Here is a 9,164-nt window from a genome sequence, read left to right as displayed (position 1 = left end):
TTACCCTTTCCTTGCCTTGCCGTGCATTGCCTAGCCGTGCGTTGTCGTGCCTTAGGCTTGTTTCCCCTTGCCGTGCCGTGCCTTTTGCTACACTTGCCTTGCCTGGCTTTGCCTTGCCTTACTTTCATTCCGTTACTCTTTCCTTGCCTTGCCGTGCACTGCCTAGCCTTGCGTTGTCGTGCATTAGCCTTGCCTTGCCTGACCGTGCCTTGCCTGGCGTTACCCTTTCCTTGCCTTGCTGTGCATTGCCTAGCCGTGCGTTGTCGTGACTTAGCCTTGTTTCCCTTTGCCGTGCCGTTCCCTCCGTTACCCTTGCCTGGCCTTGCTTTCCCTTGCCTTCCTTGCCTTCCGTTAGTCTTTGCTTACCTTCCGTGCATTGCCTAGCCGCGTGTTGTCGTGCCTTAGCCTTGTTTCCCCTTGCCGTGCTGTGCCTTTTGTTACACTTGCCTTGCCTGGCTTTGCCTTGCCTTCCTTTCCTTCCGTTACTCTTTCCTTGACTTGCCATGCACTGCCTAGCCTTGCGTTGTCGTTCATTAGCCTTGCCTTGCCTGACCGTGTCTTGCCTTGCGTTACCCTTTCCTTGCCTTGCCGTGCATTGCCTAGCCGTGCGTTGTCGTGCCTGAGCCTTGTTTCCCCTTGCCGTCCCGTTCCTTCCGTTACTGTTGCCTTGCCTTGCATCCCCTTGCCTTCCTTGCATTCCGTTATACTTTCATACCGTGCATTGCCTAGCCTTGCGTTGAAGTGTCTAAGCGTTGCCTCGCCTTACAGTGCCTTACCTTGCGTAACCCTTTCCTTGCCTTGCCGTGCTTTGCATAGCCGTGCGTTGTCGTGCCTTAGCCTTGGTTACCCGAGCCGTGCCGATCTTCCTTTACCCTTACCTTGCCTTGATTTTCCCTTGCTTTCCTTGGCTTCCGTTACTCTTTGCTTCCCTTCCGTGCATTGCCTAGCCTTGAGTTGTCGTGCATTAGCCTTGCCTTGACTGACCGTGCCTTGCTTTGCGTTACCCTTTCCTTCCCTGGCCGTGCATTACCTAGCTGTGCGTTGTCGTGCCTTAGCTTTCTTTCCCCTTGCCGTGCCGTTCCTTCCGTTACACTTCCCTTGCCTTGCTTTCCCTTGCCTTCCTTGCCTTTCCTTAGTCTTTGCTTGCCTTCCGTGCATTCCCTAGCCTTGAGTTGTCGTGCCTTAGCCTTAACTCGCCTGACCGTGCCTTCCCTTGCGTTACCCTTTCCTTGCCTTGCCGTGCATTGCTTAGCCGTGCGATGTCGTGCATTAGCCTTGCCTTGCCTCACCGTGCCTTGCCTTGCGTTACCCTTGCCTTGCCTTGCCGTGCATTGCCTAGCCGTGCGTTGTGGTGCCTTAGCCTTGTTTCCCCTTGCGGTGCCGTGCCTTTTGTTACACTTGCCTTGCCTGGCTTTGCCTTGCCTTCCTTTCCTTCCGTTAGTCTTTCCATGGCTTGCCATGCACTGCGTAGCCTTGCGTTGTCGTCCATTAGCCTTGCCTTGCCTGAGTGTGCCTTGCCTTCCGTTACCCTTCCCTTGCCTTGCCGTGCATTGCCTAGCCCTGCGTTGTCGTGCCTTAGCCTTGTTTCCCCTTGCCATGCCGTTCCTTCCGTTACTCTTGCCTTGTCTTGCTTTCCCTTGCCTTCCTTGCCTTCCGTTACTGGTTCCTTGCCTTGCCGTGCATTGCCTAGCCGTGCGTTGTGGTGCCTTAGCCTTGCCTCGCCTGACCGTACCTTGCCTTGCGTTACCCTTTCCTTGCCTTGCGGTGCATTGCCTAGCCTTGCGTTGTCGTGCCTTAGCCTTACCTTGCCTGACCGTGCCTTGCCTTGCGTTACCCTTTCCTTGCCTTGCCGTGCATTGCCTAGCCGTGCGTTGTCGTGCCTTAGGCTTGATTCCCCTTGCCGTGCCGTGCCTTTTGCTACACTTGCCTTGCCTGGCTTTGCCTTGCCTTACTTTCATTCCGTTACTCTTTCCTTGCCTTGCCGTGCACTGCCTAGCCTTGCTTTGTCGTGCGTTAGCCTTGCCTTGCCTGACCGTGCCTTGCCTGGCGTTACCCTTTCCTTGCCTTGCTGTGCATTGCCTAGCCGTGCGTTGTCGTGACTTAGCCTTGTTTCCCTTTGCCGTGGCGTTCCCTCCGATACCCTTGCCTGGCCTTGCTTTCCCTTGCCTTCCTTGCCTTCCGTTAGTCTTTGCTTACCTTCCGTGCATTGCCTAGCCGCGTGTTGTCGTGCCTTAGCCTTGTTTCCCCTTGCCGTGCTGTGCCTTTTGTTACACTTGCCTTGCCTGGCTTTGCCTTGCCTTCCTTTCCTTCCGTTACTCTTTCCTTGACTTGCCATGCACTGCCTAGCCTTGCGTTGTCGTTCATTAGCCTTGCCTTGCCTGACAGTGTCTTGCCTTGCGTTACCCTTTCCTTGCCTTGCCGTGCATTGCCTAGCCGTGCGTTGTCGTGCCTGAGCCTTGTTTCCCCTTGCCGTCCCGTTCCTTCCGTTACTGTTGCCTTGCCTTGCATCCCCTTGCCTTCCTTGCATTCCGTTATACTTTCATACCGTGCATTGCCTAGCCTTGCGTTGAAGTGTCTAAGCGTTGCCTCGCCTTACAGTGCCTTACCTTGCGTAACCCTTTCCTTGCCTTGCCGTGCTTTGCATAGCCGTGCGTTGTCGTGCCTTAGCCTTGGTTACCCGAGCCGTGCCGATCTTCCTTTACCCTTACCTTGCCTTGATTTTCCCTTGCTTTCCTTGGCTTCCGTTACTCTTTGCTTCCCTTCCGTGCATTGCCTAGCCTTGAGTTGTCGTGCATTAGCCTTGCCTTGACTGACCGTGCCTTGCTTTGCGTTACCCTTTCCTTCCCTGGCCGTGCATTACCTAGCTGTGCGTTGTCGTGCCTTAGCTTTCTTTCCCCTTGCCGTGCCGTTCCTTCCGTTACACTTCCCTTGCCTTGCTTTCCCTTGCCTTCCTTGCCTTTCCTTAGTCTTTGCTTGCCTTCCGTGCATTCCCTAGCCTTGAGTTGTCGTGCCTTAGCCTTAACTCGCCTGACCGTGCCTTCCCTTGCGTTACCCTTTCCTTGCCTTGCCGTGCATTGCTTAGCCGTGCGATGTCGTGCATTAGCCTTGCCTTGCCTCACCGTGCCTTGCCTTGCGTTACCCTTGCCTTGCCTTGCCGTGCATTGCCTAGCCGTGCGTTGTGGTGCCTTAGCCTTGTTTCCCCTTGCGGTGCCGTGCCTTTTGTTACACTTGCCTTGCCTGGCTTTGCCTTGCCTTCCTTTCCTTCCGTTAGTCTTTCCATGGCTTGCCATGCACTGCGTAGCCTTGCGTTGTCGTCCATTAGCCTTGCCTTGCCTGAGTGTGCCTTGCCTTCCGTTACCCTTCCCTTGCCTTGCCGTGCATTGCCTAGCCCTGCGTTGTCGTGCCTTAGCCTTGTTTCCCCTTGCCATGCCGTTCCTTCCGTTACTCTTGCCTTGTCTTGCTTTCCCTTGCCTTCCTTGCCTTCCGTTACTGGTTCCTTGCCTTGCCGTGCATTGCCTAGCCGTGCGTTGTGGTGCCTTAGCCTTGCCTCGCCTGACCGTACCTTGCCTTGCGTTACCCTTTCCTTGCCTTGCGGTGCATTGCCTAGCCTTGCGTTGTCGTGCCTTAGCCTTACCTTGCCTGACCGTGCCTTGCCTTGCGTTACCCTTTCCTTGCCTTGCCGTGCATTGCCTAGCCGTGCGTTGTCGTGCCTTAGGCTTGATTCCCCTTGCCGTGCCGTGCCTTTTGCTACACTTGCCTTGCCTGGCTTTGCCTTGCCTTACTTTCATTCCGTTACTCTTTCCTTGCCTTGCCGTGCACTGCCTAGCCTTGCTTTGTCGTGCGTTAGCCTTGCCTTGCCTGACCGTGCCTTGCCTGGCGTTACCCTTTCCTTGCCTTGCTGTGCATTGCCTAGCCGTGCGTTGTCGTGACTTAGCCTTGTTTCCCTTTGCCGTGGCGTTCCCTCCGATACCCTTGCCTGGCCTTGCTTTCCCTTGCCTTCCTTGCCTTCCGTTAGTCTTTGCTTACCTTCCGTGCATTGCCTAGCCGCGTGTTGTCGTGCCTTAGCCTTGTTTCCCCTTGCCGTGCTGTGCCTTTTGTTACACTTGCCTTGCCTGGCTTTGCCTTGCCTTCCTTTCCTTCCGTTACTCTTTCCTTGACTTGCCATGCACTGCCTAGCCTTGCGTTGTCGTTCATTAGCCTTGCCTTGCCTGACAGTGTCTTGCCTTGCGTTACCCTTTCCTTGCCTTGCCGTGCATTGCCTAGCCGTGCGTTGTCGTGCCTGAGCCTTGTTTCCCCTTGCCGTCCCCTTCCTTCCGTAACTGTTGCCTTGCCTTGCATCCCCTTGCCTTCCTTGCATTCCGTTATACTTTCATACCGTGCATTGCCTAGCCTTGCGTTGAAGTGTCTAAGCGTTGCCTCGCCTTACAGTGCGTTGCCTTGCGTAACCCTTTCCTTGCCTTGCCGTGCTTTGCATAGCCGTGCGTTGTCGTGCCTTAGCCTTGGTTACCCGTGCCGTGCCGATCTTCCTTTACCCTTACCTTGCCTTGCTTTCCCTTGCTTTCCTTGGCTTCCGTTACTCTTTGCTTCCCTTCCGTGCATTGCCTAGCCTTGAGTTGTCGTGCATTAGCCTTGCCTTGACTGACCGTGCCTTGCTTTGCGTTACCCTTTCCTTCCCTGGCCGTGCATTGCCTAGCTGTGCGTTGTCGTGCCTTAGCTTTCTTTCCCCTTGCCGTGCCGTTCCTTCCGTTTCACTTCCCTTGCCTTGCTTTCCCTTGCCTTCCCTGCCTTTCGTTAGTCTTTGCTTGCCTTCCGTGCATTCCCTAGCCTTGAGTTGTCGTGCCTTAGCCTTAACTCGCCTGACCGTGCCTTCCCTTGCGTTACCCTTTCCTTGCCTTGCCGTGCATTGCTTAGCCGTGCGATGTCGTGCATTAGCCTTGCCTTGCCTCACCGTGCCTTGCCTTGCGTTACCCTTGCCTTGCCTTGCCGTGCATTGCCTAGCCGTGCGTTGTGGTGCCTTAGCCTTGTTTCCCCTTGCGGTGCCGTGCCTTTTGTTACACTTGCCTTGCCTGGCTTTGCCTTGCCTTCCTTTCCTTCCGTTAGTCTTTCCATGGCTTGCCATGCACTGCCTAGCCTTGCGTTGTCGTCCATTAGCCTTGCCTTCCCTGAGTGTGCCTTGCCTTCCGTTACCCTTCCCTTGCCTTGCCGTGCATTGCCTAGCCCTGCGTTGTCGTGCCTTAGCCTTGTTTCCCCTTGCCATGCCGTTCCTTCCGTTACTCTTGCCTTGTCTTGCTTTCCCTTGCCTTCATTGCCTTCCGTTACTGGTTCCTTGCCTTGCCGGGCATTGCCTAGCCGTGCGTTGTCGTGCCTAAGCATTTTTTCACCTTGCCATAGCCTTGCTTGCGTTGCCATCCATTGCCTTGCATTCCTTGCCTTCCGTTACTCTTTGCTTGCCTTCCGTGCATTGCCTAGCCTTGCGTTGTGGTGCCTTAGCCTTGCCTCGCCTGACCGTACCTTGCCTTGCGTTACCCTTTCCTTGCCTTGCCGTGCATTGTCTAGCCGTGCGTTGTCGTGCATTAGCCTTCCTTGCCTCACCGTGCCTTGCCTTGCGTTACCCTTTCCTTGCCTTGCCGTGCATTGCTTAGCCGTGCGTTGTCGTGCCTTAGCCCTGTTTCCCCTTGCCTTGCCGTGCCTTTTGTTACACTTGCCTTGCCTGGCTTTGCCTTGCCTTCCTTTCCTTCCGTTACTCTTTCCTTGCCTTGCGGTGCACTGCCTAGCCTTGAGTTTTCGTGCATTAGACTTGCCTTTCCTGACCGTGCCTTGCCTGGCGTTACCCTTTCCTTGCCTTTCGGTGCATTGCCTTGCTGTGCGTTGTCGTACCTTAGCCTTGTTTCCCCTTGCCATGCCGTTCCTTCCCTTACCCTTAACTTATCTTGCTTTCCCTTGCTTTCCTTACCTTCCGTTACTCTATGCTTCCTTCCGTGCATTGCCTAGCCGCGTGTTGTCGTGCCTTAGCCTTGTTTCCCCTTGCCGTGCTGTGCCTTTTCTTTCACTTGCATTTCCTGGCTTTGCCTTGCCTTCCTTTCCTTCCGTTACTCTTTCCTTGACTTGCCATGCACTGTCTAGCCTTGCGTTGTCGTTCATTAGCCTTGTCTTGCCTGACCGTGTCTTGCCTTGCGTTACCCTTTCCTTGCCTTGCCGTGCATTGCCTAGCCGTGCGTTGTCGTGCCTGAGCCTTGTTTCCCCTTGCCGTGCCGTTCCTTCCGTTCCTGTTGCCTTGCCTTGCATCCCCTTGCCTTCCTTAACTTCCGTTACTCTTTCATACCGTGTATTGCCTAGCCTTGCGTTGTGGTGCCTTAGCCTTACCTCGTCTGACCGTGCCTTGCCTTGCGTTACACTTTCCTTGATTTGTCGTGCATTGCCTAGCCGTGCGTTGTCGTGCCTTAGGCTTGTTTACCCTTGCCGTGCCGTGCCTTTTGCTACACTTGCCTTGCCTGGCTTTGCCTTGCCTTCCTTTCCTTCCGTTACTCTTTCCTTGCCTTGCCGTTCACTGCCTAGCCTTGCGTTGTCGTGCGTTAGCCTTGCCTTGCCTGACCGTGCCTTGCCTGGCGTTACCCTTTCCTTGCCTTTCCGTGCATTGCCTAGCTGTGCGTTGTCGTGCCTTAGCCTTGTTTCCCCTTGGCGTGCCGTTCATTCCCTTACCCTTACCTTGCCTTGCTTTCCCTTGCTTTCCTTGCCTTCCATTACTCTTTGCTTACCTTCCGTGCATTGCCTAGCCTTGCGTTGTCGTGCCTTAGCCTTCCCTCGCCTAACAGTGCCTTGCCTTGCGTTGCCCTTTCCTTGCCTTGCTGTGCATTGCCTAGCTGTGCGTTGTCGTGCCTTAGCCTTGTTTCCCATTGTCGTGCCGTTCCTTCCCTTACCCTTACCTTGCCTTGCTTTCCCTTGCTTTCCATGCCTTCCGTTACTCTTTACTTACCTTCCGTGCATTGTCTAGCCTTGCGTTTTCGTGCCTTAGCCTTGCCTCGCCTGACAGTGCCTTGGCTTGCGTTACCATTTCCTTGCCTGTCCGGGCATTGCCTAGCCGTGCTTTGCCGTCCCTTAGCCTTGTTTCCCGTTGCCATGCCGTTCCTTCCGTTACCCTTGCCTTGCCTTGCTTTCCCTTGCCTTCCTTGCATTCCATTAGTCTTTGCTTACCTTCCGTGCATTGCCGAGCCTTGCGTTGTGGTGCCTTAGCCTTACCTCGCCTGACCGTTTCGTTCCTTGCGTTACCCTTTCCTTGCCTTGCCGTGCATTGCCTAGCCTTGCGTTGTCGTGCCTTAGCCTTGTTTCCCCTTGCCGTGCCGTGCTTTTTGTTACACTTGCCTTGCCTGGCTTTGCCTTGCCTTCCTTTCCTTCCGTTACTCTTTCATTGCCTTGCCATGCACTGCCTAGCCTTGCGTTGTCGTGCATTAGCCTTTCCTTGCCTGACCGTGTCTTGCCTTGCCTTGTGTTACCCTTTCCTTGCCTTGCCGTGCATTGCCTAGCTTTGCGTTGTCGTGCCTTAGCTTTGTTTCCCCTTGCCGTGCCTTTCCTTCCGTTACTCTTGCCTTGCTTTTCTTTCCCTTGCCTTCCTTGTCTTCAGTTACACTTTCATGCCGTGCATTGCCTAGCCTTGCGTTGTCGTGCCTTAGCCTTGCCTCGCCTGACAGTGCCTTGCCTTGCGTTACCCTTTCCTTGCCTTGCCGTACTTTGCCTAGCCGTGCGTTGTCGTGCCTTAGCCTTGGTTCCCCTTGCCGTGCTGTTCCTTCCTTTTCCCTTAACTTGCCTTGCTTTCCCTTTCTTTCCTTGTCTTCCGTTACTCTTTGCTTACCTTCCGTGCATTGCCTAGCCTTGCGTTGTCGTGCCTTAGCCTTGCCTCGCCTGACAGTGCCTTGCCTTGCGTTACCCTTTCCTTGCCTGGCCGTGCCTTGCCTAGTCGTGCGTTGCCGTGCCTTAGCCTTGTTTCCCCTTTCCCTACCGTTCCTTCCCTTACCCTTGCCTTGCCTGGCTTTCCCTTGCTTTCTTTGCCTTCCGTTACTCTTTGCTTGCCTTCGTGCATTGCCAACCCTTGCGTTGTCGTGCCTAAGCCTTCCCTCGCCTGACCGTGCCTTGCCTTGCGTTACCCTTTCCTTGCCTTGCCGTGCATTTAGAAGCCGTGCGTTGTCGTGCGTAAGCCTTCCCTCGCCTGACAGTACCTTGCCTTGCGTTACCCTTTCCTTGCCTGGCCGTGCATTGCCTAGCCCTGCGTTGTCGTGCCTTAGCCTTGTTTCCCCTTGCCGTGCCGTTCCTTCCTTTACCCTTACCTTGCCTTGCTTTCCCTTGCTTTCCTTGCCTTCCGTTACTCTTTGCTTACCTTCCGTGAATTGCCTAGCCTTGCGTTGTCGTGCATTAGCCTTGCCTTGCCTGTCCGTGCCTTGCCTGGCGTTACCCTTTCCTTGCCTTTCCGAGCATTGCCTAGCCGTGCGTTGTCGTGCCTTAGCCTTTTTTCACCTTGCCATAGTCTTGCTTAGGTTGCCTTGCTTTGCCTTGCCTTCCTTGCCTTCCATTACTCTTTGCTTACCTTCTGTGCATTGCCTAGCCTTGCGTTGTCGTGCCTTAGCCTTGCCTCGCCTGACTGTGCCTTACCTTGCGTTACCCTTTCCTTGCCTTGCCGTGCATTGCCTAGCCGTGCGTTGTCGTGCCTTAGCCTTTTTTCACCTTGCCATAGCCTTGCTTGCGTTGCCTTGCTTTGCCTTGCCTTCCTTGCCTTCCTTTACTCTTTGCTTGCCTTCCGTGCATTGCCTAGCCTTGCGTTTTCGTGCATTAGCCTTGCCTCGCCTGACTGTGCCTTACCTTGCGTTACCCTTTCCTTGCCTTGCCGTGCATTGCCTAGCCTTGCGTTGTCGTGCCTTAGACTTTCCTTGCCTGACCGTGCCTTGCCTTGCGTTACCCTTTCCTTGCCTTGCCGTGCATTGCCTAGCCGTGCGTTGTCGTGCCTTAGGCTTGTTTCCCCTTGCCGTGCCGTGCCTTTTGCTACACTTGCCTTGCCTGGCTTTGCCTTGCCTTACTTTCATTCCGTTACTCTTTCCTTGCCTTGCCGTGCACTGCCTAGCCTTGCGTTGTCGTGCATTAGCCTTGCCTTGCCTGACCGTGCCTTGCCTGGCGTTACC

Source organism: Macrotis lagotis, unplaced genomic scaffold, assembly GCF_037893015.1.
Source record: "Macrotis lagotis isolate mMagLag1 unplaced genomic scaffold, bilby.v1.9.chrom.fasta BILBYCTG373, whole genome shotgun sequence".
Taxonomy (NCBI): domain Eukaryota; kingdom Metazoa; phylum Chordata; class Mammalia; order Peramelemorphia; family Peramelidae; genus Macrotis; species Macrotis lagotis.
Note: the sequence above shows the minus strand (reverse complement) of the source record.